The following is a 26,521-nucleotide window of genomic DNA, read 5'->3' as shown; positions in this document are numbered from 1 at the left end:
ACCTGTGGGGCACCTGGAAAAGACCATGGGTCTGGGGGCTGCCGCTCTAGCGCTTCCAGACTTGGTAGGAGAGAGGCAGAGACGGGATTCTGCTTGGTGAATGGCGAACTGGCCACTGCTCACTCTTATTTTGGCCATGTCCACTCCACGTACGGAAGGAGTTTAGGAGACACCAGCTGCCCCAGCCTTCGGCCTTAGAGGAAGGCCCTCTGGAGCAGGGAGACCAGGTGTGTGACCCTCAAATCATTTCAGACTTCCAGGGGGGATGTTCTGTTGCTGGCCTTGCATTAGAAAATTTATCACCGAAGTTCCCCACGTGGCACAGTGGTTAACGAATCCGACTAGGAACCATGAGGTTGCGGGTTCGATCCCTGGCCTTGCTCAGTGAGTTAAGGATCTGGCGTTGCCGTGAGCTGTGGTGTAGATCGCAGACGCAGCTCGGATCCCGCGTTGCTGTGGCTCTGGAGTAGGCCGGCGGCTGCAGCTCCGATTGAACCCCTAGCCTGGGAACCTCCATATGCCGCGGGAGCGGCCCTGGAAAAGGGAAAAAGACCAAAAAAAAAAAAAAGAAAAGAAAATGTATCACTGCAAAGGCATCACTCCACCGAAAGTTACAGAAACCTCGCAACACCTCGGCAGGCGGAGAGAGGGATGCAGCGCAGGCCCCGCCCCGCGCGGTCCCCGCGCCGGCCCCGCCCCGGCCCCGCCCCGGCGCTAGCGTGCGCGCCCCCAGATGAGGCCCCGCCCTCCGCGCGCCCGCGCGCGCCCGGGCCTCGCTGCCGCCATTTTGGAGCGACCCGAGTGCTGCTCGCGGCCCGAGCCGGTCCCGAGGCGCCGGCCGGCCGCGCAGTGTCCGTGGGCGCCGTGTCCGTGGGCGCCTCGCTCGGCCGGGCCCATGTGCGTGCGGCCCGCCCCAGGCCGCCCGGGCTTCGCCTCCGCCCGCGCCCTGGCCTCCACCCGGGCCTCCGAGGAGCCGCCGCGACGCCCGGCCCGCGGGGCAGGTGAGTGCGGCCGCCCCTCAGAGCCGGCGCCGCTTCCGCCGGGCCCGCGGCCCCTGCCACGCTGTCAGCGTCCACCCCGCTGGCCGCTGGCCCTCGGGCGGCGCCCGCCCGTCGGTGTCCGCGCCGTGCGGTGGCTGTCCCCGCGGTGCCCACCCGCTCGTCGGTGCGCCCCGTGGCAGGACCCGTCCCGTCAGTGCAGTGTCCGCAGGGCAGTGTCGCATCCGCGTCCCCCGTCAGTGCTCTCCTGCCCCTTCTCGCCCCTCCCAGGGTCCCCAAGGCGGTCCCCACTCCCCACCTGTGGTGCCCTCCCAGTCGGGGCCCCCACGGGCCCGCCTCCGTCTCCATTCGTGTCCTTCCTCCCCCTTGAGCTGTCAGTGCCCCCGTCGGTCCACCCGTGAGCGACGCCCCCTTGCCAGGCCAGGTCAGTCCGGAGATGGTCAGTGCCCCACCCCTTCCTCGCGATCGGGTGGGGACCCTGCCCGCCTGTCAGTGCCACCCCGCAGTGCCCTCCACGGCCGGTCTCCTGCCTGCCGATGGGGACCCTCCCCCCGCGCCCACTGTCGCCCGTCCCCTTATCCACTCGCTGGCTCTTTCGCGGTGTTGTCCCTCTTTCCGTCACCACGAGGGCTCCATGTGTCTCCAGGCACCTCCTCGCTCCTTCTGTCACTGCCCCTTCCCCCCGCCATCCCCTCATGGCTTCCCTCCCACCTGTCACCTTCCTCTCGAGGGGCCTCCCCCCTGTCACCGAGGTCTCCCCGCCACCCCGCCTTGGGTTCCTGCAGCCGCCGCCCCGCAGGGTCCCCGGACTTGTTACTGACCTCTCCCACTCTGCTGCCAGGGCCACTGCCCTGTCACCGCCAGTCTGTCCCTTCTCTTAATTCCTGCAGGTCACTGCTTGGCTCCTGGACCCCCGTCTTGTCCTTGTGGCCTTTGCCCGCCTGTTCCTCTTGCCACCTCCGGCCCTGCCCCCGGCCTCTGCCCCCCGCCCTCGGCCCCTCGGGGCCTGTGCCGGCGCCGCAGGCGCAGTTGTGTCTGCTACACGTCCCTCCCTCCCTCCCGGCCTTTGCTTGGGCCTCAGCGCGTGTCCGCCGAGCTCTGGAAGGCAGGGAGCAGCTGGCTGCGAGGGGAGTGGGGGCCAGAGCCTTCCCGACCGCGGGGACCTCCTCCGGGAGCCTGGATGAGGCTGAAACGTGGCCAGGGTACCGAGGAGACACACAGGAGCCCCGGTCGCGCGCTGGCTGGCCGGTCACGCTGTTCTCTGCAGGCCGAGGGGCTTGCGCTGTGAGGGACCCAGGCTGGAGGCGGAGCTGGGGATGCCGTCAGCACTGGACACGGATGCGTGTGTGAGGGCCGAGGTGCTGGGAGTGGCTGCGGTGTGCCTTGGACCTTGAGGCCGCTGAGGGAGAGGCTTTGGGCTGGAGCTGTGGGACCTGCGGGAGGATCGGGAGAGGGCGGCGATGGCCCGGGGCCTCGGGCTGATTTCCAGGCTGTGGGAGGCGTGAGCAGGTGAGGCACTGATCTGAGCTGGGGAAGCTGGGCGGGGTGCCGGGGAGCTGGAGTTTGGAGGTGGAAAGCCGGGCTTTCTCTTGGCTGAACGCGCGGGAGACGTCTGACAGTCAGAGGGTCGTTAGCGGGAAGGAATCTTGCGGAAGAATCTGGAGCCCAGAGGAGCGGTCAGGCTGCAGGTGCACGACCTCAGCAGGGGTCCTGTTTAGAGCCTTGGGAATGGCTCCTCCACGCTCACAGGCAGAAGGCCTGGATCATTTCTGGTGCTACTGTGTTAAAAGCTTAAACTGAATACTGCACACAGTCCTGGCAGGAACCTGGGGGTACAGGAACTATAATTTCCCTGTTTTATCGATGAGGAAACCAGGATATACAACGGGGGTGGTAGAGCTGGGATTGGCACCCCAGGCTGACTAAAACTTCTCCCACTTTTTGTTGGATAAGGAAAAGACTAGCTTGTAAAATACTGTTTTACTTTTTTTCCGCTGGAGTTCCCATTGTGGCTTAGTGGTTTTAGGACCTGACGTCTTTGTGAGGATGCAGGATTTGGTCTCTGGCCTTGCTCAGTTGGTTCAGGATCCAGTTGCTGTAAGCTTTGGTGTAGGTTGCACATGTGGCTCGGATCCAGTGCTGCTGTGGCAGTGGCATAGGTGGCTGCCGCTCAGATTCGACCCTGAGCCTGGGAATTTCCATGTGCCACAGGTGCGGTGGTGAAAAGAAAAACAATAACAGTAAACAAGCAAAAAATAAAATACTGTCTAACTTACATTTTTGGAATAATAACAGTAACTAGTTATATATCAAACACTTTTTTATTTTATTTTATTTTTTTGTTTTTTTTAGGGCCGCACCAATGGCATATGGAGGTTCACAGGCTAGGGGTCAAATTGGAGCTACAGGTGCCGGCCTACACCACAGCCACAGCCACGCAGGATCCGAGCCGCATCTTCGACCTACACCACAGCTCACAGCAACGCCGGATCCTTAACCCACTGAGCAAGGCCAGGGATCAAACCTGCAACCTCATGGTTCCTAGCTGGATTTGTTTCTGCTGCGCCAGGATGGAAACTCCATTTTTGTTTGTTTTTTGTTTTTTAATGTCCACGCCTGCCGCATATGGAAGTTCCTGGGCCAGGGGTTGAATCTGAGCCGTGGCTGCGGCAGTGCTGATCCTTTAACTCACTGTGCCGGGCTGGGTTTGAACCTGTGCTTCCTCGAGCTCCAGAAATGCTTTGCGTCCTGTTGCACCACAGTAGGAACTCATGCAGTCAGATTTTCAGCCGGCCGGACCACAGTGGGAACTCCAAGGCCAGCCGCTTTTAAAAGTGCTTCATTTAATTTTTTTGTTTTCAGGGCTGCACCTGGGGCATATGGAGGTTCCCAGGCTAGGGGCTGAATCGGAGCCGTAGCTGCCAGCCTATACTACAGCCACAGCCACAGCGGATCTGAGCCGCATCTGCGACCTACACCACAGCTGGCAACCACAGATCCTTAACCTGCTGAGTGAGGCCAGAGATTGAACCTACATACACCATGTCGTGTTCTTAACTCTCGGAGCCACAATGGGAGCTCCTAATTTCCTTCCTTCCTTCCTCCTCCCTTCTTTCCTCTCTCTTTCTCTCGCTCTCCTTCTTTCTTTCTTCCTTTCTTTCTCTCCTTCCACCCATGGCATGTGGACGTTCCCAAGCTAGGGACTGAACTGGAGCTGTAGCTGCCAGCCAGAGCCACAGCAATGCGGGATCTGAGCCAAGTCTGCGACCTACACCACAGCTCAAGGCGATGCTGGATCCTTAACCCACTGAGCGGGGCCAGGGATCGAACCCGCCTCCTCGTGGGTACTACTGGGGTTCGTTACTGCTAAGCCACAATGGGAACTACCTAAATAAGTTCTTTATTAAAATATTTTTTCTTTTTTTTTTTTGTCTTTTTGCTATTTCTTGGGCCGCTCCCGCGGCATATGGAGGTTCCCAGGCTAGGGGTCGAATTGGAGCTGTAGCCACCGGCCTACGCCAGAGCCACAGCAACATGGGATCCGAGCCGCGTCTGCAACCTACACCACAGCTCAGGGCAATGCCAGATCCTTAACCCACTGAGCAAGGGCAGGGACCGAACCCGCAACCTCATGGTTCCTAGTCGGATTCGTTAACCACTGCGCCACGACGGGAACTCCTAAAATATTTTTTCTAATTTGGTTATAATTTTCTAGTTTTTTTTTTTAATTTTTTCGTATTTATCCTTCTTGTGTTTACTTAGTTGTTTGCATCTGTGGGTTATAAGGTATGTAATCAACTTTGGAAACCTCCTGGCCATTACCTCTTTTTTTTTCCTATTTTTTTTTCAAGTAGATTTAAAAAAAAATTGAAGTATGGTTGATTTACGATGTTTTCCCAGTTTCTGCTGTGCAGCACAGTGAGTCCTGCACATATATATACATTCCTTTTCCTATGTTACCTTCCGACATGGTATTTCCTAAAAGACTGAATATAGTTCCCTGTGGTATACAGTATGGCATTGCCTTTCGTTTTGCTTTACTTTTGCTTTTTAGGGCTGCACCTGTGGCATATGGAAGGTTCCCAGGCTAGGGGTCCAAACAGAGCTACAGCTGCCTGCCGGCCTACACCATAGCCATGCAGGATCCAAGCCGCATGTGTGACCTACACCACAGCTCACGGCAGTGCCAGATCCTTAACCCACTGAGCAAGACTAGGGATCAAACCCGCAACCTCATGGTTCCTAGTCAGATTTGTTTCCGCTGCACCACGACGGGAACTCCTGGCCATTGCCTTTTAAATATTTCTTTTGCCTCATAATCTTTTTCCTCTCTTCTTGGAACTCCAATTGTGTATCTTTTTTACAGCGTTCCCTTTGTGGCTCATTGGGTTACAAACGCAGCTAGTATCCACGAGGATGCAGGTTCCATCCCTGGCCTCTCTCAGTGGGTTAAGGATCCGGTGTTGCTGTGAGCTGTGGTGTAGGCTGGCATGAAGCTTGGATTTGGCGTTTTGACCCCTCACCTGGGAACTTGCATATGCTGAGGGTATGGCTTTAAACAGCAAAACAAACAAAAATATATATCTATTTTAGATTGTTTGATATTGTCTCATAGATTATGAATGTGCTGGAATTTTGAAATTCTGTTTTCTATCTTTGTTTTTTTTTTTTTTTTTTTTGTCTTTTTGCCATTTCTTGGGCCGCTCTGGCGGCATATGGAGGTTCCCAGGCTAGGGGTCGAATCGGAGCTGTAGGCACCAGCCTACGCCAGAGTCACAGCAACACGGGATCCAAGCCGCGTCTGCAACCTACACCACAGCTCACGGCAACGCCGGATCCTCAACCCACTGAGCAAGGCCAGGGGTCGAACCCGCAACCTCATGGTTCCTAGTCGGATTCGTTAACCACTGAGCCACCACGGGAACTCCTCTATCTTTGTTTATATTTGTGTATTTTTTTTTTTTTCATCTTTTTTTAGGTTCACTGCTTTTCTTTTTGTGTTCATTTTCTTGTTCCATCCAGGAACATTTTAATTTCAGATACTGTACTTGTCAGTTCTAGAACTTCCTTTTGGTTCTTTCAAGTTTGCATTTCTTTTTTTTTTTTTTCTTTTGTCTTTTTGCCATTTCTCGGGCTGCTCTCGCGGCATATGGAGGTTCCCAGGCTAGGGGTCAAATCGGAGCTGTAGCCACTGGCCTACGCCAGAGCCACAGCAACGCAGGATCCGAGCCGCGTCTGCAACCTACACCACAGCTCATGGCAACGCCGGATCGTTAACCCACTGAGCAAGGGCAGGGACCGAACCCGCAACCTCATGGTTCCTAGTCGGATTCGTTAACCACTGCGCCACGACAGGAACGCCTTCAAGTTTGCATTTCTCAGCTAATCTTCTCTACCTGTTCATTTCTTGTTCTCTTTTCCTAAAATCCTTTAACATATTTATAATCGCTCTTTTGAAGTTCTCATCTTCCAGTTCCAACATATGGTCATTTGTGTTTCCAGTAGATTGGTTTTTCTCTTGATTTTGGGGAAGATTGTTCTGCTTTACATGTGTAGTAATTTTTTATTGCATAATGAATATTGTGGGTAGTATATTACAGAGACTGTTTTAAGTTATCTTCCTGTAAAGAGTGTTGTTTTACTAGGGGAGGCTGTTAAATTACTGGAAGATCATCTTGATTCTGTGAAAGCTTTTCTAGGGTGGGTCTGTTATGGTTTTGCACTAACTTTTAGGGCATAGCTTTTAATTCTGGAACACAGATTTTACTTGTAAGGCATGGCCCTTCTGGAGTTTTAAAAGAAAACCTTTCTAGGGAGTTTCTGTCGTGGTGCAGCGGAAAAAAATCCAACTAGGAACCATGAGGTTGCAGGTTCAATTCCTGGCCTCACTCAGTGGGTTAAGGATCTGGCGTTGCCATGAGCTGTGGTGTAGGTTGAAGACGCGGCTCAGATCTGGCGTTGCTGTGGCTGTGGCTGTGGCGTAGGCTGGCGGCTGTAGCTCTGATTCGACCCCTAGCCTGGGAAGCTCCATATGCTGCAGGTGTGGCCCTAAAAAGGCAAAAAAGAAAAAAAGAAAACCTTTTTAACTTATCAGAACTTAAGCTCAGATTTGGTCTTCACCGTGCTGGACAGTTGCTGAAATCTTTGCTTAGCTTTCACCTTACAACAGCTGTTTTCTACTCTTTTTTTTCCAGCTTTATTGAGGTGTAATTGGCAAATTAAATTTTAAGATACTTTGAGTAGTTTGAAAGTCTTGCTTTCTTTTCATTGTATCATTTACAGCATCTTTTCTTCTGTGTTTTTTTTTTTTTTTGGCCATACCTGCAGCATGTGGAAGTTCCCAGGCCAGGGATTGAACCTGCACCACAGCAGCAACTTGAGCCTCTGCAACAATAATGCCAGATCCTTAACTCTCTGTGCTACAGTGAGAACTCCAAACTTTAAGATGTTTGAAGTATAGCGTGATGATTTGATAGAGATTCTTCCCATCTAGACAACTGTCATGTCTGTCACTGTATACACGTGCGTGTGTGCATTTGATGAGATTGACTTAATTGATACAATACATTGTCATCAATATTGTGTCTTACGTACACGCTTGACACCTTGTTTATCGTATAGCTGAGTGTTTGTTCCCTTTTTCCAACATCTCCCTGTTCACACACATACCCCGCCTTTTCTTTTTGGTCTTTTGTCTTTTTTGTTGTTGTTGTTGTTGTTATTGTTGCTATTTCTTGGGCCGCTCCCGCGGCATATGGAGGTTCCCAGGCTAGGGGTTGAATCGGAGCTGTAGCCACCAGCCTACGCCAGAGCCACAGCAACGCGGGATCCGAGCCGCGTCTGCAACCTACACCACAGCTCACGGCAACGCCGGATCGTTAACCCACTGAGCACGGGCAGGGACCGAACCCGCAACCTCATGGTTCCTAGTCGGATTCGTTAACCACTGCGCCACGACGGGAACTCCCTACCCCGCCTTTTCTGCTGTTTCTTTGAGTTTGACTTATTTTTCTGCTTGGTTTCTTGGCATCTCGTCCCACCAGGTGTTGTTTAGGAGCTAGTCAAGGATTTGGGGGCTCTTTTTTTGATTTTCCCATTCAATTTCAGCCATTCTGGTAGCCCTGAACTCCGACCTCGCCTTCCTTCTGTGGTAGGATTGCTTAAGCAAGATTGTGCTCTGAGAACTGGGAAGTGGCCTCTGGTCAGCCACTCAACGTGTAGAGCTCGTGGAGTGTCTCTCAGCGATTGTGTCCCTCCAGTTTCTGCATGCTTTCAGTTGGCCTCCGGTACCATCAAATAGCTGGTTTTGTATTTTGTCCAGAATTTATAATTAGCATCAGCAGGGGGATTAGTCAGATGCAGCTACTCCATCCTTTCTGGAACCAGAACTCTCAGACCTGTGCATTTACTCTTTTTTTTTTTTTTTGCTTTTTAGGGCATATGGAAGTTCCTGGGCTAGGGGTTGAATTGGAGCCACAGCTGCTAGCCTACACCACAGCCACAGCAATGCAGGATCAGAGCTGCATCTGCGACCCACAGCATAACTCACGGCAATGCCGGATCCTTAACCCACTGAGCAAGGCCAGGAATTGAACCTGAAAGCTCATGGTTCCTAGTGAGATTTGTTTCTACTGCGCCACAACGGCAGCTCCCCCCCCCCTTTTTTTTTAATGGCTATGCCCACGGCATATGGAAGTTCCCGCACTGGGATCAAACCCACGCTGCCACATAGACAACACTGGATCCTTAACCTGCTGCGAGGACTTCTTCTTCTTCTTCTTCTTCTTTTTTTTTTTTTTTTGTCTTTTTGCTGTTTCTTGGGCTGCTCCCTCGGCATATGGAGGTTCCCAGGCTAGGGGTCAAATTGGAGCTGTAGCCACTGGCCTACGCCAGAGCCACAGCAACGTGGGATCCAAGCCGAATCTGCAGCCTACACCACAGCTTGGGGCAACGCTGGATCGTTAACCCACCGAGCAAGGGCAGGGACTGAACCCGCAACCTCATGGTTCCTAGTCGGATTCTTTAACCACTGCGCCACGACGGGAACTCCCTTTTTTTTTTTTTTTAAAAAAAAAAGACCTCACTTTTTGATGAGGAGCTGTAGGGAGTTTGTGCCTATCTCGAATTTGTCCCAGTGTCTTAGGAGAGGGAAACTAGCCCTGGGAGAGAGAAAGGAGGGCTGCTGGGTCTGTGTTTAATGTGTGCTTGGGGTTTGTGGTCATTAATTAAAGCGAGTAAAACTTAGAGTTCTCTTGCGGCTCAGCAGATTAAGGATCCAGTCTTGTCCCTGCAGTGGCTTGGGTCGCTGTTGTGGCCTGGGTTTAATCCCTGGCCTAGGAACTTCCACATACTGTGAGTGCGGCCAAAAAAAAAAAAAAGAAAGAAAAAAATAAAGCAAGTAAGGGGTTCCCTTTGTGGCTCAGTGGTTAATGAACCTGCCAGCTCTGATTAGACTCCTAGCCTGGGAACCTCCATATGCTGTGGGTGAGGCCCTAAAAAGCAAAAAAAAAAAAAAAAAAAAAAAAAACAAACACCAAAAAAACCAAAAAACCAAGTCAAGTGAAACTTGAGCAGATTTCGTCATGGAAACTCCCGTTCCCCGACTGCCACTTAGTCGCTGTTTCTGGGCACTTGGTGTCTGACAGGCACACAATGAGCTCCTTGTACGGCTGCCTTGAACGTGGCAGTACCCTGTGGGGCGAGGTGTGTGCTCGTGCCTGCGCTTTACAGCCGGGGAGACCCAGAGGGTTTAAGAAGCTTGATTCATTTGGTAGGTGGTGGGGCTCAGCCTTGAGCCAGGCAGTGGACCAGACAGCTCTGGTAGGAGCCCCATCTCCCCTGTGGCTGGCGTGGAGCTCATGGCAGGCCTGGCCCGAGTACGGAGCTTTGCCCCTGTTGACCCTCAGGGCCAGCCTGGGAGGTGGGGTCTGGGACGCCTGACCAGGAACCAGAGACCCCAGGCTCGCAGATAGGATGCTCAGCCTGCATGCCTCTCCCCTGGTCGGTACCAGCTCTCGGCCTTCCCTGCTGAGATCAGGCTCCATGGGGCCTCATCTCCTCTGTGGCCTCTTCAAGAATTGGACTCCCACCGTCAGCCCACTCTGCGTATTTTCATTAAGATATAATTCACGTACCATGAAATCCACCCTTTTACTTTATTTTATTTTTTCTTTTCTAGGGCCACACCTGAGGCACATGGAGGTTCTCAGGCTAAGCATTGAATTGGAGCTGTAGCTGCCGGCCTACGCCAGAGCCACAGCAACTCGGGATCTAAGCTGCATCTTTGACCTACACCACAGCTCACGGCAACACCAGATCCTTAACTCACTGAGCGAGGCCAGGGATCGAACCCGCAACCTCATGGTTCCTAGTCGGATTCGTTAACCACTGAGCCACGACGGGAACTCTGAAATCCACCCTTTTAAAGTGCACAGTTTGGAGTTCCTGTTGTGGCACAGTGGAAACGAATCCGACTAGGAACCATGAGGTTGAGGGTTTGATCCCTGGCCTCGCTCAGTGGGTTAAGGATCTGGTGTTGCCGTGAGCTGTGGTGTAGGTCGCAGACACGGCTTGGATCTGGTGTTGCTATGGTTGTGGTGTAGGCCGGCAGCTGTAGCTCTGATCGGACCCCTGGCCTGGGAACCTCCATAGGCCCCAGGTGCGGACCTAAAAAGACTAAATAAATAAAGGGCACAGTTCATTGGGGTTTAGTTGATTTGCAAGGTTGTGCACCGTTGCCACTGCCTAACTCCAGAATATTTTGCTGCCCACCGTGGAAGCCTCTGACCGCTCTGTTTGGAAGGTTGTCCTTCTCGGCTCTGTCCAGCCCTGGGTGGAGCCTGCGTGTTAGTGCCCTCTGTCTCAGTCATCCCTGCTGCTTCTCCTCTGACTAGAACCTGGGCCAGGATCTGGTAGCACACGGAGGTTGAGAACATGGACTTCGCTGTCAGACAGCCTGGCTTCAGGGTCTAGAGATGATGTTAATTAACCTTGTGGCCTTGGGCTGGTCCTGAGAGTGCCAGGGCCTCTGCAGTTTAACCTGTGAACAAGGGTTGTTGGCAGACTGCCTCTTGCACTGCGTTGTGCCGGGCTCATGTGCCAGCACGCAGTGAGGTTCCCGTGACAGCTCCTGTTACTTCTTTTCTGGGGTCAGTGTCACTGTTGAGCCAGTGTTCCTTGACTTAGTCCTGTTTGTTCTCGGCTTTCTGCCGGGCTCTTGCTTGTTGGGCTCTTTTCTGCCTGTTCAGCAGTGCTTTTTACTGCTTGTCTGCTCTGCCGTTACTGTTCCTTCAAGAGTCTCCGCCCGGAGTGTGCCCCACCCGCCCTTCGCCCTCCTTCTCCCCGGAGTGCAGTGTTGAGAGCCGGCGGTTGGGGCACTGTCCGTCTGTCTCATCTGTTGTGTTGGGGTGTGTGTGCACCAGGGCCTTGCTGTGGGGTGTCTCTGGTTCCCTGTTGTTGATTCCTTTTCTCCCTGAGCCCCAGGGAAGCGTCTGGTGTTGGCCACTGTCTTAGACCAGTGGTGGCCGTCATGACAGGTCTCTGTCACTACGTCACACTTTTGCTTATATCACATGGGCGTGGACACTTGCTTCAAGGTGGCAGAGGCTCGGTGGCAGAAACTGAACTTACCCGGCCTTGTGGCTGGTTGGGTTTGCTGCCTTGATGGGCTCTTTGTTGTTCGGTCCGTGTCTCCAGGAGAGAAGGCCAGGGGCTGGAGTGTGGAGGTGTGTGTTCATAGTGCCGGCGGGCCACGCCCTTAACCAGGGAGAGTGGCTGAGATTATGGGTGGCGAGCAGGTGGTAGGTGCTCGTCAACGCACCCAACAGCCAGGAGGAAGCTCTTAAGAAAACCTGGCTTCAAGTTCTAGAGCCGACGTTAATTTACCTCAAGACCCCACTCGGCTTGCCAGGGCCCGAGCTCAGGTGTGTTGAAATCACCTTTCCAAGACTTTGAGGGGGGCGCTGGCTGAACTCCCCACTGAGAGGAGAGGCACTGCCTCAGGAGCTTGAAGCCCCAGTCCTGTGTAGCCACTGAGCTGTTCTTGGGACGATGACATTCCAGCCCACTGCCAGGTGATGGGTCCTACTGTGTGCCAGGCCTGGGCCAGGCACCACAGAGGGTCTGCCTTATCCTCACAGCTCCTGCCGGGGAGGGGGCACGAAGGCTGGCTGGCTCCCTAGCAGAGCGTTCTTCATAGGCCCGCATGGTATTAAAAAAAAAAATTAAACTAATTGTCCACATTTGCAGATTTGGAAATTTAAAAAATTCTGAGTTTCTGGCTTTCCTTGAAGAAACTGGCAGACATATCCCCTTGCCTTGTGTCGCTCCAGGACTGTAGATGACCAGAGAGGGCCTGTCCCCACTCCTTCCCGTGGGCTTCTGCTGCTGCCTCACTCCCTACTGTCCGGCTCCTGCTGGTTTTCCTCCACTTAGCTGCTGCCCTCTGCTGCCCACTGCGGTCCTTGCGTCGGGATGTGACTGAAGAACTGGCAGTCAGGACGAGCGCTTCTCTGCTGCCCCAGCGAGACAGGCTCTTGCTCCAGAGTGTACGGGTTTAGGACACTCACATTCGAGTAAAGCCGGCCTCGTCTTTCCTGGCACCTGGAGTTAGCCTAAGCTGTGCTTTTTTTTTTTTTTTTTTTTTTTTGCTTCTTAGGGCCACACCAGCGGCATATGGAAGTTCCCAGTCTTCCAAGCAGCATCTGGGACCTACACTGCAGTTCACAGCACCGCCAGATCCCCGACCCACTGATCGAGGCCGGGGATCGAACCTGCATCCTGATGAATACTAGTTGGGTTCGTTACCACTGAGCCACAATGGGAGCTCCATTTTTGGGGGGAGGGGTACCTAAGCTGTGCTTTCTTTTTCTCCGGCCACAGTCCTCATGCATCACTCATAGTTTTTGGCTGTTCTTCCTCAGGGGTCACTTGCAGAGTCAGGAGCTGGGAACCTGCGGGGGGAGGGGCAGCCGGCCCAGCTGTTAGCAGCTGCCCTTCCGCCTGGCCAGGGAGGGGTCTGATGCAGCAGCACCCTCATTGGCGCTTGTTTTGGGTCCAATTTTTCTCTGCCATTTTCCCGTCAACTTGGTCTCATTTATTTATTTTGCTCGAAAGTGTTTTCCTTTAGAATTTCAAATTTGTTTCCATACATTTGTATATATTATTCTCTAGTAGAGAAATGGATTTTTAAATTGCTAGCAAAGTATTAACTATATGAGGTTTCTAAATAAAAAACTTGTTCTAGGAGTTCTCGTTGTGGCTCAGTGGTAACGAACCCAACTAGTATCCATGAGGACACAGGTTTGAATCCTGGTCCTGCTCAGTGGGTTAAGGATCTGGCGTTGCCATGTGCTGTGGTGTAGGTTGCAGATGCTGCTTGGATCTGGTGTTGCTGTGGCTGTGGTGTAGGCTGGCAGCTGTAGCTCCGATTTGACTCCTGGGAACCTCCATATACTGTGGGTGCGGCCCTAAAAAGCAAAATAAATAAATAAATAAAGTATATAACATGAAATTTATCATCATAATCATTTCTCAGTGGACGGCTCAGCGGCGCTAAGTCCCTTCGTGCTCTTGTGGGACCACCTCCACCATCGTCTCCAGAACTTTCTCATCTTCCCAAACTGAATCTTTGTTCCCATGAAATTCTGTCCCCATCCTCCTCCGCCAGCCCCTGGCATCTGTCCTCCCACTTTCTGTCTGAGTCAACCCCTCCAGGGATCTCGCAGAGGTGGGATCACGCAGCATGTGGCTTCTTGAGCCTGCCAGCTCTGCTCCACATCCCAGCCGCAGGGCTCACGCACCTTGTCGCCTCAGACAGTTGTGTCAGGAGGCCCTTCCTTTTCCAGGCTGAGTAGTATTCCTCTGTGCGTGTTGACTGCATTTGCTTTATCCATGCATCTGTGGATGGACATTGGGCTTGCTTCCACTTTTTGGTTTTGTCACCTTCTTTCTTGATATGGTCACAGGAGACCCTCTTGGGGGTCCTGGGCTATGACCTGAATTGTGTCCCCAAAGTTTATGTGTTGATGCCCTAACCCCCAGTGTGACTGTATTTGGAGATGGGCTTTCAGAAGGTGTTAGAGGTTACAGGAGGCCATGTGGGTGGGATCCTGGTCTGGCGGCCTAATAAGACGAGGCAGAGAGAGGTGTTTCTCCCTTCTCGTGTGCTCACTGAGGAAGGCTGTGTGCGGGGACACGGAGGGAGCAAGAGGGTTCTCCTCAGACCCGACCCTGCTGGCCCTCTGGCCTTGACTTCCAGCCTCCAGAACTGTCAGAGCCTGTGGTGGTTTGTTATCGCAGTCTGAGCTGAGGCACCAGTTCCCCCTGGTGACCGTCGAGGGGAGGTAGGCTAGAGCGGGGCTGGTCCTGAAGCCTTGTCAAATGGAGTTCTTTCTGACCCAGCTCGAAGGTCCTCCGTGGCAGGTGGACGTTCCCTGGGCCAGGGACTGAATGGGAACGTCAGCCCACGCCTCAACGCCAGACCCTTTAACCCAGTGCACCGGCCGGGATCAAACCACATCCCGTCAGTGGCCCTGAGCCACTGCAGTGGGTTGGATGCTCAGCCACTGCGCTGCAGCGGGAACTGGCCCCTCGTTGGGTCGGTTCTTTGTTTCCTGACCATGGGCCTGGCCTCTGGAGGAGTTGTCAGCGTAGCAAGTAAGGGAGGGAGGAGGCGGAGGGGGTGGAGGAGATCCTTGCTTGAGGGTCAGCCTTTGCCCTGCTGCGGTTCCCTGTTGGGTGAGCACGTGCTGCCCAGCCCAGTCCTCTAGACGGTCCGCTTAGACAGTCAAGAGGCAGCAGCTCCCACTCTGCTGGCTGACATGTCCACCACCTGTTTCCTGGGGGTGGTCTGGGAAGCCCCCAGGACTGCTTCACCAAGGAGCCTCGGCCAGCTCGGGAGGTGTGTCCTAGAGAGCCTTCAGTGTCCACTTTCCAGGGACTGCTTGGGTGTGCGCCATCTGAAGCTGGAGGAGCCTGGCCTCCCACAGCCAGGACAAGCCACGCTTTGGGGCGCTTGGCAGAGCCTGGTCTGCATAGCACAGGCAGCGGTCTTCTCGGGCTTGGTGACCTCCTGTCAGAGACCACCCGTGACTCTGAGTGTGGCTTGTTTGGGCAGACTCCTTGGACTGGGTGCCACACATGCTTCCTGCACACCCACGCTGGTGGAGACAGGTGTGCGAGAAGCCTTTGCCCACCCGGAATGCAGTTTCAACAGTTACCACTGTTTTACCTGTCTCCCCGCCTCCCAAGCTTTCTTTCCTTGTGTATTTAAAGGCCAATCCCAGAAATTGTCAGATAATGCCATTTCACAGTTCATGCTCACTTCACCCTGATTGCCTCAAGAATGTCTTCTGTAGTTGGTTGGTTTGAGCCAGGCTCTAAGTATCCTGTGTTGTATGTCTCTTAAATCTTTATCTTGTTACAGCCCCGTCCTTTGTGTCGTTGATCTGTTGAAGAAATTGGGTTATTTGTCCTGTAAACGCTCCCAGATCTGGATTTGTCTGGTTGCTTCCTTTTGCAGTATTATTATTATTTTTCATTTTTGGCCACCCCGAGGCATATGGAGCTCCCAGGCTACGGATCAGATCCAAGCCCCAGTCACAACCTAAGCCACAGCTGTGGCAACGCTGGATCCTTAATACACTGTGCCAGGCTGGGGATCGAACCTACGACCTAGCGCTCCCAAGAGGCCGTTGATCCCATTGTGCCACAGCGGGAACTCCCCTTTTGTGTTATCTGACTTGTTCCTTTCTTCCGTATTTCCCACAAAAAGATTGTTACATCTGGCAGTGTGATTCGATTTAGGTACCTTTTTTTTTTAAAGGTAGGAAAACTGAGCAGGCGGTGATCTGATGGTTTTAATGTACTATCCACAGGAAGCCCAGATTTTCTAACATTATCTCTCCATTTTATATACATTTCAGACCTTTCATTCCTTTTCCTAGAAGGAGCTGTAAAGCTAAACTTTGGCCTGTGGCGGGCTGGCCATCCTTACTCTGCTAAACCCTGGGGAGTCTGTCCAGCGAGTCTAGCAGTTTCTTCCTTCACATTTTGGTTCAGTTCTCTGATGAGACAGACTGATTGCTCTTCCTGGTGGGTAACGTCTGATGTTAAAACAGTTTTTCGTCCTACCTGCTTTTCCTTCCTGGGCTTCCTCTGCTCCCTCGGGTAGCTGCTGGTTTTGGGAGAATCGCCTCCCTTGGGCGTATTTCCCTGCAGATGAATACGTTAGACTGAGTAGAAGATGCTTAAACCAAGACAGGAACTAGTGGACAGAAGGGCGGGCCCCTGGGACGCATTCTGCAGGGGAGCATGTATGCCTGTCATGGAGACGCAGGCATTGTAGAGCACAGTCCTGTTTATCACAGATCTGAAGGTGGGTATTTCATACTAGTCTCTCTTCTCTCAACTCTCATATAGTCCAAATATATGTCATAAAATAATTTCTCCAAATAAATCAGATCACAGTGTAAAAGATGAAACTATATGAAAGTACTGAAAACAAAAACAACCCCAGTTCATCGATGCAAACTGTTACATTTAGAATGGATACGCAGGAGTTCCCGTCGTGGCGCAGTGGTTAACGAATCCAACTAGGAACCATGAGGTTGCGGGTTCGGTCCCTGCCCTTGCTCAGTGGGTTAACGATCCGGCGTTGCTGTGAGCTGTGGTGTAGGTCGCAGACGCGGCTCGGATCCCGCGTTGCTGTGGCTCTGGCGTAGGCCGGTGGCTACAGCTCCGATTCAACCCCTAGCCTGGGAACCTCCATATGCCGCGGGAGCGGACCAAGAAATAGCAACAGGAGTTCCCGTCGTGGCGCAGTGGTTAACGAATCCGACTAGGAACCATGAGGTTGCGGGTTCGGTCCCTGCCCTTGCTCAGTGGGTTAACGATCCGGCGTTGCCGTGAGCTGTGGTGTAGGTTGCAGACGCGGCTCGGATCCCGCGTTGCTGTGGCTCTGGCGTAGGCCGGTGGCTACAGCTCCAATTTGACCCCTAGCCTGGGAACCTCCATATGCCGCGGGAGCGGCCCAAGAAATAGCAACAACAACAACAACAACAACAACAACAAAAAAAAAAAAAAAAAAAAAGAAATAGCAACAACAACAAAAAAGACAAAAAAAAAAAAAAAAGAATGGATATGCAGTCGGGTCCTGCTGTATGGCACAGGGAACTATATCCAGTTTCTCCGGGTGGAACATGATGCTCTAAGGAAGGGCATGTATGCATATGTGTGACGGTGCTTCTGCTGTACAGCGGAAATTGGCAGAACATTGTAACTCAACTATACTTTAATTAAAAAAAAACCAGCCCAGCAAGGTGGGTTTCTTTATAACCTGGGAGTGAGGAAAACTTTGCCATCTCAGAATCTAGGAGCCAAAGAAAGCGGATAAAATAGATTACATTAACTACAAACTGCATTGCAGAAATCACCATAAACAAAGTCAAAAGACAAATGACAAATGTAAAAACATGTTGAACTTATGTCACAGCAAAGGAATTTTATTTTATTTTATTTTATTTTTTAGGGCAGCACCAGCAGCATATGGAAGTGTCTAGGCTAGGGGCTGAATCAGAGCTGCAGCTGCCGGCCTACGCCACACCCACAGCAATGTGGGGTCCAAGCTTCATCTGCAACCTGTACCACAGCTCACAGCAACACTGGATCCTTAACCCACTGTGCCAGGCCAGGGATTGAACCCACATCCTCATGGATACTAGTTGGGTTCGTTACTGCTGAGCCACATGGAAATTCCAAGATTTTATTTTTGATGTTTAAAAGAACTCATGGAAACTGAGGATAAAAATAAAATAACCTTTTAGAAAAAAAATGGACAAAAGATAGGAAGAGCTTATGGAAAAGAAGGAAAAATGATTCTTATATAGTTGAATAGATGCTTAGAAATTTTTATAATAAAAAATACAAAAAAGGAGTTCCCTGGTGGCTCAGGGGGTTAAGGATCCAACACTGCCACTGCTGTGGCTTGGGCTCAGGAAATTCCACATGCCTCAGATGTGGCCAAAACACAAAACTGTAGTGCGATACTGTTTCTTATTTATTATATTGGTAGAGTGGCCGACCATCCTGATTTTTCCCAGTACTGTCCAGGTTTTAGCGCGGAAAATCCTCTGTCCCCAGAAACCCTTCAGTCCTCAGCAGACCAGGGTGGTTGGCTCTCCTACATATTGGCAGAAATCCAAAAATGGAACCATACATTCTTTTGACAAGGCTGTGTGGAAGCTGGCTGTCTTCTTGGCAGTAGGAATGCAGAATTGTAAAATGCCTCTGGAAGAGGATTTGTCTGTATCTTGCAAATTTTTATATGCTTCTATTTTTTGGATCTGGAATCACATATCTAGGAATCTGTCTTAAAGATATGCTGGCAAAAATATGAAGTGACTTATGCAAAAATCTATTCATTGCAGAACTATTATAATAGAAAAACTAGAAACACCTGTCTGTCCATCCCAGGAGTGAGTGCACATACGGAGCCCTGTACAGCTGTCACACGGAGAGTCAGTCTAGTGTGTGATTCAGGTCAGGACAATGGTCAGCACCTTTTGGAACTTGAGTCTTTCTGGCTGCTGGTCATCCAGTTCCTTGAACTGGATGGTGGTTGCGTGGATGGGTTTATTTTGTGAAAATGTAGTGCCTTTGCTTATGATTTGTGTACATTTCTGTATGGTATTTGAGGTTAGTAACAATGTTTCTTTTTTAAAAAGAAAAGAGTAAGGAAGACCTCTGTGGAACAAGCAAGGTACAGAATAGAATTTGTAGTTTGTTACATTTTATATAGGAAGGGCTGGAAAGAATGAAAAATTACATTTGTAATGAAGCAGTAAAGCAGAAAATTAATAAAGATACATTGAGAGGAAGCGAGCAGGATGAAGGCACAGGGATGGGGTGAGACTTCTGTGTGATACTTTTTTAGGAGGTTCTTTTACGAAATTTGGGAAATTTTTGGCTGTAGTTTCATGTATTTTTATGTCCTATTCTCTCATATTCCTCTGAGATTTCAGTTGCACGCATGGCGGACCAATTTATATTGTTGCATAGTTCAGTGAGTCTCTCTTCATTTTTTTTCCTTTATATTGTACCCACAGCGTATGGAAGTTCCCAGTCCAGGGATCGAGTCCAAGCCGAAGCTGTGACCTGTGCCATCCTGCAGCTATGCCGGATCCTTTAACCCACTGCTCTGGGCTGGGGATCGAATTTGCACCCCTACAGTGACCTGGGCTGTTGCAGTCAGATTCTTAACCCGGTGCCACAGTGGGAACTCCCCTATTCATTTTTAATAAAAACCTTTTTTCTGCTGCCTCAGATTGATTGGTTGCTGTTTATCTTAGGTTTACTGACACTTTCTTTTTCAGTCTCCAATTTCATCAACTTCATCCAGTATATATTTTTACTTCAGATGTATTTTTTCAGTTGTAGAATAGTCATTTTTGTTTTTCTATGTAGTTTGAGTTCTCTGCTGAGATTTTACTTTTTCACTCATTCTCTCTATTCTGCTTTAAGTCCTTGAACATGCGTATTATAACTGCTTTGAAAGCCATTTCTGCTGATTTCACCACCTGAGACACCTTGGGATTTCTTTCTTTCTCCCTGAGTTCCTAGTCGGATTCGTTAACCACTGAGCCACGACAGGAACTCCTTTGTTAGTTTTTTTTTTTTTTTTTAAATATGTCCCAGGAGTTCCTGTCATGCTGAGCAGTAACGAACCAGACTAGTATCCATGAGGATGCAGGTTTGATCCCTGGCCTTGCTCAGTGGGTTAAAGATCCAGTGTTCCCATGAGCTGTGGTGTATATGCCCAGATGAGGCTCAGATCCTGCATGGCTGTGGCTGTGGTGTAGGCCGGCAGCTGTCGTAGCTCCCATATGACCCCTAGCCTGGGAACCTTCATATGCCTCGGGAGCAGCCCTAAAAAGACAAAAAAACAAAAACAAAAACAAAAAAACTGTCCCTTTCTCTTTCAGACTTTTAAAATTTGTGTTTTGTTTTTTGGTGCAGTGTAAAAAGTAAATCCAAGAAATAATGTCACGTTACCCATGGATACTTCACTTTTTCTAACAAATGAGGAACCATTTATTTTGAAAAACATAGCCATCATAGAGTTCCTACATGGCTCAGCAGGTTCTGGCATCGTCACTGCTGTGGTGTGGGTTCCGTCCATGGCCCAGGAACTGCTGTGTGTGGCAGGCACAGCCAAGAAATAAATAAAAATATAGCTATCATGTCATTTTAGAAGAGAATTGTAGTGTCATCTAATACCAGTCCCTATTCAGATTTCTCCAGCAGCTTGAAAAATACCCTCTTCCAGGAGTTCCCTTTGTGGCTCAGTGGAAACGAATCTGATTAGCATCCATGAGAACGCAGGTTCAATCCCTGGACTTGCTCAGTGGGTTAAGGATCTGGCATTGCCGTGAGCAGTGGTGCGGGTCCAAGACGCGGCTTGGATGTGACGTTGCTGTGGCTGTGGTGGAGGCCGGCAGCTACAGCTCCGATTCAACCCCTAGCCTGGAACCTCTATATGGCTTGGGTGCTGCCCCCAAAAGACACACACACACACACACACACACACGCTCTTCCAGTTGATTTGTTTTATTTTTTTATTTTTGATTTTTTTTTTGTCTTTTTAGGGCCATACCCATGGCATATGGAGGTTCCCAGGCTAGGGGTCGAATCGGAGCTACAGCTTCCAGCCTGCACCACAGCTCATGGCAATGCCAGATCCTTAACCCACTGAGCGAGGCCTGGGCTCAAACCTGCAACCTCTTGGTTCCTAGTTGGATTGTTTCTGCTGCGCCACAATGGGAACTCCTAGTCGATCTGTTTTAATTGGACCCAAACAAGATCTAAATATTACATTTGATAATTATGTCTCATAAAGCTCTTATGTTTCAGAATGGTAACTCCTTATTGCTAAAGTATAATTTTCAAAAGTTAAAAATCATGATCCATGCAAACACAAAATAAACAGTTCTGGGCCCTACTGGTTCGTTTTTGCTGCATGTCTTGAAGGCAGTCATCTCAGCAAGGACCACTAGTCACGTTGTTTGGAAGGGTGTTTTGAGACCCACCAGGAGCGCTTGGGAGTTCTCCTCTTCTGACGTAGCGATGGATCATCAGTGAGCTGCCCGGTCACCTCGCGACCAGGGTCAGCGGCCTGGTCACCTTGCCACCAGGGTCTGTGTTTCCTGCTGATGGTAGTGTCTGGGCATGAAGCTGGACACCTTCAGGCCCGAGAGCCTTCTCATGTCCTTGTATTCTAACCGTTGAGCTAGTTAATAGTTAACAGACGTAGGACAGGTGTGTATCATTGGTACCCGTCTCTAGAACAGTCAAACGCAAGGAAATTTCTAGACCCCTGATTATAAAATTTGATTAGTAAGTAAAGACAACGACTTGTTTTTCTTTTCCTTAGCATTTTGGTAAGTTAACTTCACAAAAGCAGAACCTAAGTTTTTTCCCTCTTATTTTTCAGGTGAAGAGATTATAAATCTTCTATTGAGTGAAAATATTTTTCTTAAGGTTGCATATACGCCAAGAAAAAATCCCAAATGTTTTTATATTTTGCCTAAATACAAAGTTTAAACAAGAAGTTTCCACGGAAGGTAAGATAATTTTTGTTTGATTCTACTTTATTGTGTAATTTGCGTAAATATGCTGTATAAGTGGACATTCAGAGATGGATGACAGCAAAAAATTTCAGTTTTGAAGATGTGCATAGAGTTTCCTGACTTGTGGGTTTTGTTTTCTTTCCTTTTTTGGTTATACTGGCAGCCTATGAAAGTTCCCAGGCCAGGGATGGAATACGAGCCGCATCTGCAACCTGGGCCACAGCTGCTCCACGGTGGGAATGCCACTCCTGGGGTTTTTTTGACCCTCCTGTGTCTGGTTTTGAGATGCCGTGTTGCGAAAAAGTGCCTTGGTCCCTCCAAGCCCAAGTGTAATCCAGATAAAAACGGGTGCATTGGGCGTGTGTAGAGAGGCCCATGCCCTGCCTTACCTGTGGGAAGGCCTCCACCTGCCAGGTAGGATGGGGGGACTTGTGCTCCTGCAGCGGTAGGTGCTCCTGAAAGGCCTCCCATTGCCGTCCACTGAGAGGCTGGGTAAATGACAGATGCGCGACCTCTTGTGAGTGCCCTGGCGCAAGCTAACTGCTCAGAGGCCGAGAGGACAAGAAGAGATAGCACCCTTTCGCTCCTTGCTGAAGAAAGCGTAAATCCTTTTCAGAGCAAAGCAGACTCAGTGTAGGCCCTCAGGACTCCACTGATTAAATGTCAGCAAACTTGAGCACACGCACACACACCTTGTGATCGGAGTGGGCATGATTAGGTGCCCCAGCGAGTGCAGGCGTCCAGTACTCAGACACAGTATATGTGATAATGCGTGAAGTGTGTAAAGAAATACAAAATGGAATAAAAATTAGTAATGAAAACCGAAGTGTCACAGTGATCCACTTAGAACTTTCAGAAATGAAAAAAAAAGTTGAAATAAAAAACTCAGTACTTGTGGATTAGACAGATTAAACATGACTGAAGGCAGAAGTAGTGAACTGGAATATATCCCTAAAGAGGCTCTCCCGGGTGCAGCCGGGAGACGGGAGATGGGAAGTGGCACTCAGAGAAGTGGAGGGTGAGGTGCGTGTCCTGAAAAACACAGTTGGAACCCCAGGATGGAAAAGTGGGAAGAGGAGGAGAGCCGTTACGCAAAGTGTTAGTAGCTTTGACTCAGCGAGAGAGAGAGAGCGTAGCTTTAGAAAGCACTCTGTGTCCTAAGCAGTGTAAACAGGAGGAAACCCCGAGCTCCCCCTGTGTCGCAACGGGATCGGTGATGTCGGCAGCGCTGGGATGCAGCTTCAGTCCCCAGCCTGGCACAGTGGGTTAAAGATCCCCGGCATTGCCACAGCTGTGGTGTAGGTCGAACTGTAGCTCGGATCTGACGCCTGGCTGAGGAACTCCAAATTCCTTGGGGAGGCCAAAAAGGAAAAAAAAAAAAAAGGTAACTCACACTCCTACATTGAAATTGTACGGCAGCAAAGACAAAAAAGCCTTAAGTGAGGTTGAGCTAGGTCTCCTTAGCTTGAGTAGAGGCCGATAGAGAGCAGAGCAGTTCCTCCGTGTGGTGAGAGAATGTACATTTCAGTACATGTTGTGCGTCAGGTATATTTGCAGAAGAACAGCACAGTTTTTCTGTGCTTTTGGTAAATGTTGGGCTGGGTATTTGCACAACCTACTACCCCACATTTCCTTACCCGGTAAAAAAAAACAACTAAAATTGTTGCATTCAAGAAAAAAAACCAGGAGTTCCCTGGTAGCCTAGCGGTTAAGGATTCGGCATTATCGCTGTTGGGGCCTGGGTTTGATCCCTGGTCTGGGAACTTCCACGTGCCTCACGTGTGGCCAAAAGAAAAACCAAAGGACCGACAATAGAGCAGGCAAGTTTTAGACCAAAATGTAACAGAATTATAACCCAGAAGGTGATTTAATCAGGATAGGATGGACTCTGCCTTGGCCTCAGGACATTTGTTGGTCTGGACAGAGTGTGGCTTTGATTTCAGAGGCCTTGTTGTTCTCTGCAGGGGAGATGTCCAGTTCTCACAGTGTGCAGAGAGCTTAAAGGGGGCTCTTCTCGGTTAAGTGGGGCCTGGCGGTCGGCGTCCTCGGAGGCAGGGTGAACTGGAAGTGTACCTCCTCACGTCATCCCGGCCCCCACCTGGTTATCTTTTACTAAACGTAGCAGGGGGAAAAAAGCTTGTGGCAGTGGATGGACCTTTAAAGGGCGTGTAGCCCAGGTCTACATTGCCTGGTAGTTCTAGGACGTGAAACATGAATTGAAGGTTTTCTGGTTTGGTAATGCCTTCAAACATCCATGGGACCAAACTTAAAACCTCTTTGGAGGAAGTTACCATCATCCTAAAATGCAAAAAATTGGAGTTCCCACTGTGACGCAGTGGTTAACAAACGCGACTAGAATTGATGAGGACAGGGGTTCGATCCCTGGCCTCGCTCAGTGGGTTAAGGATCCAGTGTTGCCGTGAGCTGTGGTGTAGGTCACAGACGTGGCTCGGATCCGGCGTTGCTGTGGCTGTGGTTTAGGCCGGCAGCTGTAGCTCTGATTAGACCCCTAGCCTGGGAACCTCTGTATGCTGTAGGTGTGGCCTTAAAAAGCAAAAAAAGCAGAAAAAAAAAAAAAAAAAACCCCAGAAAACCCTAAAATGCAAAAACTCCCTGTGGGTGTATGTATACTTTTGGCCATACCTGTGGTGTGGGGCAGTTCCTGGGCCACAGCTGTAACCAGAGGCATAGCAGTGACAATGCCAGATCCTTGACCCACCGAGTTGTGAGGGAAATCCTAGATATTTTTTAAGTACATAGATTACTGGCCAGGCACACAAGGAAATAAGGCACCATGTATGAAAACCAGGAGAAGCAGACCTTCCAAGACTTTTGATTTGGGGATTATCAGAAACAAACTGTTAACTAAGCATGCTCTTTAATTTAAAAGAAATAATTAAAGAAATAAAAATACCAGTAGTTGCTGCAGGTGCAGCCAAAAAAGGAAAAAATAATGAAAAAACAAAAACCAAGCTCATAGATACAGAGCACAGATTGGTGGCTGCTAGAGGTGGAGTGGCGGTGGTGCTGGTAGTGGTGAAGGGGGGGTTGAAATGTACACGCTTACATTTATAAAAGAAATAAGTAAGTCGGGATGCAATGCACAGTATGGTAATTGCAGTTCATAATAATGTTATTGCACATTTGAAAGCTGCGAAGTTTTCATCATAATAAAAAATTGTTTTGTAACTAAAAAAATAAAAAATAAAATAATAAATAAAAATACTGTAGTAAACTATAAAAGGTCATGTATAGTATTTGAAAAAGAACCAGGTATAACTTCTTTACTTAAAACCTCATATAAAGAATTTAGCATGTGGTTTAAGGTCAGGTCCTATATCCTGAAGAGAAAACCAGTGAACCTGAAGAGACAGGACAGGAGAAATCACCCGGAGTGAAGCGTAGCGAAAGCAGTGGAACACACAGAGGTTAGGCAGTGTGGGGTGTGTATATGGCTGGTAACAGTCGCTAGTTTCTTTATCTTTTTCTTTTTTTTTTTTAGGGCCGCGCACACAGCATATGGAGGTTCCCAGGCTAGGGGTCCAATCAGAGCTACAGCTGCCAGCCTACACCACAGCCACAGCAATGCCAGATCCGAGCCACATCTGCGACCTACATCACAGCTCACGCCAAAGCCGGATCCATAACCCACTGAGCGAGGCCAGGGATCGAACCCGCAACCTCATGGTTCCTAGTTGGATTTGTTTCTGCAGCACCATGCCGGAAACTCCAAAAGTTGCTATCTTCTAACTATATTAGACAAAAGTCTCTTTTAAGAATGAGGTGGGAGTTCCCGTTGTGGCACAATGGTTAATGAATCCGACTAGGAACCATGAGGTTGTGGGTTCGATCCCTGGCCTCGCTCAGTGGGTTAAGGATCCGGCGTTGCTGTGGCTGTGGTGTAGGCTGGCAGCTACAGCTCCGATTAGACTCCTAGCCGGGGAACCTCCATATGCTGCAGGTGCGGCCCTAGAAATGACCAAAAAAAAAAAAAAAAAAGAGTGAGGTGGAAATGACATTTTTAGGAAAACAACTGAGTTTATCATTAGCAGACCTTTACTAAAGATAATTGTTTTAAAATAATTTTTTAAAAAATTGAACTATAGTTCATTTACAAGATTGTGTTAATTTCATGTATACAGAGAAGTGATTCGGGTGATTCAAGCAATTTCAGATACACAGTGAGATGATTCAAGAATGTAATATTCTTTTTTTGATTCTTTTCCATTATAGGTTATTACAAGATATTGAATATAGTTCCCTGTCTACACTGTAAATCCTTTTTGGATTTATTTTATATACAGTGGAGGGTATCTGTCATTCCCATACTTCTAATTCGTCCTTTCACCACCACCCCCGCCCCATTTGATTTCCACAACTGTGAGTCTGTTTCTGTTTTGTAAATAAGTTCATATGTGTCATATTTTAGATTCCACGTATAAATGATTTCATCTGGTATTTGTCTCTGACTTGCTTCCCTTAGTCTGAGAGTCTCGAGGTCCGTCCGTGTTGCTGCAGATGGCCTTATTTCATTCCTTTTTATGACTAATGTTCCATTGTGTCTATACCACATCTTGTTTTTTTTTGTTTGTTTGTTTGTTTTTTAATCTTTTTAGAGCCACAGCCTGAGCATATGAAGGTTCCCAGGCCAGGGGTCGAATCAGAGCTTATAGCCGCTGGCCTACACCACAGCCACAGCAACTCAGGATCCAAGCCGTCTCTGCGACCTACACCACAGCTCACGGCAATGCCAGATCCTTAACCCACTGAGCGAGGCCAGGGTTCGAACCTGCAACCTCATGGTTACTAGTAGGGTTTGTTAATCACTGAGCCACAACGGGAACTCCAACAGATCTTGTTTTTGTTGCTGTTGTTTTGGGTTTTGTTTTTATGGTCACA

The 26,521-nt window shown here is 49.7% G+C and overlaps 2 protein-coding genes across 50 annotated transcripts in view; one reads left to right on the top strand and one right to left on the bottom strand.

Annotated features, from left to right (window-relative positions):
• Positions 1–1,978, bottom strand: part of DENND6B (DENN domain containing 6B) — a 29,237-nt gene extending 27,259 nt beyond the window's left edge. For both annotated transcript variants that reach the window (XM_085025317.1, XM_085025321.1), the window contains exon 1: positions 1,820–1,978. The gene's annotated coding sequence lies outside the window, so the exon portion shown is untranslated. The remainder of the gene's footprint in view (positions 1–1,819) is intronic.
• PPP6R2 (protein phosphatase 6 regulatory subunit 2) overlaps positions 770–26,521 on the top strand; it is a 76,799-nt gene continuing 51,047 nt past the window's right edge. For 33 of the 48 annotated variants that reach the window (XR_014845280.1, XR_014845281.1, XR_014845279.1 and 30 more), the window contains exons 1-2: positions 770–1,001; positions 21,487–21,616. The gene's annotated coding sequence lies outside the window, so the exon portion shown is untranslated. 48 annotated transcript variants of the gene reach the window in all.

This window comes from Sus scrofa, chromosome 5 (assembly GCF_054392235.1).
Source record: "Sus scrofa isolate SSC_HxYL_T2T_F1_AM1 chromosome 5, Sscrofa_HxYL_maternal_Yorkshire_Landrace_v2.0, whole genome shotgun sequence".
NCBI classification, from domain to species: Eukaryota; Metazoa; Chordata; class Mammalia; order Artiodactyla; family Suidae; genus Sus; species Sus scrofa.
Note: the sequence above shows the minus strand (reverse complement) of the source record. Positions and strands in the feature narration are given on the sequence as shown.